The sequence below is a fragment of the Sceloporus undulatus genome, chromosome 1, assembly GCF_019175285.1.
Source record: "Sceloporus undulatus isolate JIND9_A2432 ecotype Alabama chromosome 1, SceUnd_v1.1, whole genome shotgun sequence".
NCBI lineage: Eukaryota > Metazoa > Chordata > Lepidosauria > Squamata > Phrynosomatidae > Sceloporus > Sceloporus undulatus.
In genome coordinates, this window is record NC_056522.1 from 306,114,330 (window position 1) to 306,118,197 (window position 3,868).

Here is a 3,868-nt window from a genome sequence, read left to right on the forward strand (position 1 = left end):
ATTGAGAAACTGGAGCGTGTCCAAAGGAGGGCGACAAAAATGGTGAAGGGTCTGGAAACCATGCCCTATGAGGAACGACTTAGGGAGCTGGGGATGTTTAGCCTGGAGAAAAGAAGGTTAAGAGGTGATATGATCGCACTGTTTAAATATTTGAAGGGATGTCATATTGAAGAGGGAGCAAGCTTGTTTTCTGCTGCTCCAGAGAACAGGACCTGGAACAATGGATGCAAGCTGCAGGAAAAGAGATTCCACCTGAACATTAGGAGGAACTTCCTGACAGTTAGGCCTGTTCAACAGTGGAATGCACTCCTTCCTCGGAGGGTGATAGAGTCTCCTTCCTTGGAGGTCTTTAAACAGAGGCTGGATGGCCATCTGTCAGGGATGCTTTGATTTGGATTTCCTGCATGGCAGGGGGTTGGACTGGATGGCCCTACTGGTCTCTTCCAACTCTATGATTCTATGATTCTATGATTCTATGATTCTATTATTAAGCTATAGTTATATAGAGCTGTAAATTTACACATAAAAAATAATAATTAGCAATACATTGGTAATATAGGTTAAAATTTGCTGAATGTAATTGATAATTATTCTTTAACTAATATTAAATCCATTTAAATATTCCTCAGCCATAATAAAAAAAATAAAATCCACCATTCATACTTGTTTGTATATACATTTATTTGTTGTTACCATCAAATTGACTTTGATCTATGGTGACCCTATGAATGAGAGATCTCCAAGCCACCCTGACATTAACAACCCATTCAGGTCTTGCAAACTCAATTCCTTATTGAGTCTATCAATATTTAATGTGGTCTTCCTCTTTTCCTACTGCCTTCCACCTTGCCAAAAATTATTGTCTTTTCTAGTGAGTCATGCCTTCTCATGATGTGTCCAAAGTATGACAGACAATTTAGTCATCTTGGCTTCCAGAGATTGCTCAGACTCAGTATGCTCCTAGATCCATTTATTTGTCCTTTTAGTATCTCAGGGTATCCACAGAATTCTCCTCCAGCACCACATTTCAAATTAGTTTATTTCCTCCTCAGTTTTCTTTACTGTCCAGCTTTCACAACCATACGTTGAAATTGAGAATACAATGGCATGAACAATCTTGACCTCGGTATTCAATTATTCAAAAAATTTTCATTCAATTATATATCTTTACACATCAGAATCTTCTCTATTTTCTTCATATATGTCCTTCCAAGTCCTAGCCTTCTTCTGATTTCTTGACTGTACCCTCTATTTTGATTAATGACTGAAATCTTTGACTATAGGAAATCTTTGTCTCAATGTCTTTATTATCTTTAGTGTCTACTTTAAAGTTCTGTAAATCATGTATTATTGTGTGCCTTCAAACCATTTCTGACTTATGGCATCCCTAATGAACGTATCACAGGACTTTCTTGACATGATTTGTGCATAGGAGATTTTGCCTTTTCCTTCCTCTGAGGCTGAGCATGATTTGCCCAAAATCAGCCAGTGGAGTTCCATGGCTGAGTAAGGATTCAAAATCTGGTCTCCATTGTCATAGTCTTGACTTATGGTGACCCTATGAATAAGACATCTCCAATATCCCTGTGCAATTTTTGCAGATTCAGGGTCATAATAATAATAAATAATAAAAGCTTTATTTCTAGCCCGCCTTTCCAGAGATCAAGGCGGGTTACAGTGGTGAATTTTACAATCCAACAACACACAAATTACAATAAAAACGTTAATGACAAAATCACAAATACATAGTATAAAAATGCCTATAACAATAACAATTCCAAGCTAGCAGGATGTAATATCAATATAACAACAGTTATAACAACAGTGAGGGAGAGAGGAATCACAACAGGGCTATTGGGGGTATGCCTGTTGGAAAAGATGTGTTTTCAGCCTTCTTTTAAATTGGTCTAGGGAGGGGGTCGAGCGGAGCTTGTCGGGGAGTGAGTTCCAGAGCTTAGGGGCCGAGGTGGAGAAGGCCCTTTGTGTAGTGATGGCTCGTCTCGCATCTGGAACTCTTAGAAGATGTCTTTCACCCAATCTGAGAGTGCGGGGCGGATTGTATGGAGAGAGGCGGTCCTCTAAGTACCCTGGGCCTAAGCCATTTAGGGCTTTATAGGTAACAACCAACACCTTGTATTGCGCCCGGAAGCGAATAGGCAGCCAGTGTAGATCTTTAAGTGCCGGTGTTATATGGCTGGCCCTGGAAGATCCAGTGACCAGTCTTGCTGCCATATTCTGAACCAATTGCAGCTTCCAGGTTTGGTACAAGGGTTGCCCCATGTAAAGCGCATTACAGAAATCCAAACGAGAGGTTACCAGAGCATGTACCACTGTTTCAAGGTCTCCCCGGCCCAGGAAGGGTCGCAGCTGGCGTATCAACCGAAGCTGATAACAGGTGCTCCTGACCGTCGCATCCACCTGAGATGTAAGGTGGAGCGACAAGTCCAGGAGCACCCCCAGACTGCGAACAGAGTCCTTCAGGGGAAGCGTGACCCTGTCTAGGACAGGTGGACAAATCTCCAAACCCGGACCCGGGGAACCTATCACAAGTACTTCCGTTTTCTCTGGATTCAGTCTGAGTCTGTTTCCCTCATCCAGCCCATTACTGACTCCAGACAGGCATCTAGAGGAGAGATGCCATCCCTGGTCACTGCATCAGTCGGAGACACAGAGAAATATATTTGAGTGTCATCAGCATATTGATAACACCGCGCCCCGTGTCTCCGGATGATCTCTCCCAGCGGTTTCATGTAAATGTTGAATAGCATGGGAGACAGAATGGCTCCTTGAGGGACACCAGATGTAAGGGCCCTCTTATCGGAGCACACGTCTCCCAGCTGCACCATCTGGAACCTACCCGAGAGGTAGGTACGGAACCACTGGAACGCAGTGCCCCTGATTCCTAACTCTCTCAGGCAATCATAGCATCCAGGCTGTGTAATATTCTGTAAATGACATGACTTGAAGGACCAGTCTTGTTAGTTTATGCCAAGTATGGGCAAAGTGAGCCTGTAGACTGCATGCCACCTGCAGACATTTTTTGCAGGCTGGCACTGCACACCAGGATGTTTCTTTATTTATTTTGAAATGATATAACAGTTTCCTGTCAGGATTTTTGACAAATCCACTAAATATGCTTTGTCAACAGGAAGAGGAATTAAATGTACTACAGTCAATGGGACAGCCATTTCCATCAGGGTTGGAAATGTAGACTCCTCCTTGTCACAACCTACTTTAAGGACTTTTCAGACTCACTGATATTAAGAAAATGCTTGAATTTCTCCTTTGGAGTCACTTGAATTTAAGATGGTTTAACTTTGGTTAGCGAGCCAGTGTAGTATAGTGGTTTGAGCACTGGAATATGACTCTGAAGACCAGGGTTCAAATCCTCATTTGGCAAAGGAAACCCACTGGGTGACCTTAGGCAAGTCACACACTCAGCTTCCGAAGGAGCAAAGACAAACCCCCTCTGAACAAATCTTGCCGAGAAAATTCCATGATAGGTTTGCCTTAGGATTGCCATAAATTAGAGAAGACTTGAAGGAACACACAAAAAAATATGACTTTGGTCAAATTGGAACTTGTACATAGGAGTTGTCCATCTTCTGGATCTCTTTCAGTTGCAAAAATGTATGTTTGTGCCACATATTTCATGGGGATTCCTCTGAGGGTGGCATGGAGCAAAGCAAGTTCACTTTTAAATATACCTAAACGGATGTTTTGTTTTGTACTAATATACTGGTGCAGTAGCAGCAACAGTAATAATAGTCTTAGAGCTATATAATCAAAATTTGTGAGGGATCTTGTAGGTCCTCTAAGCCAACTTCCCTACTTCATGCAGGACATCCAGAGGTAGACTGGCTTCAAC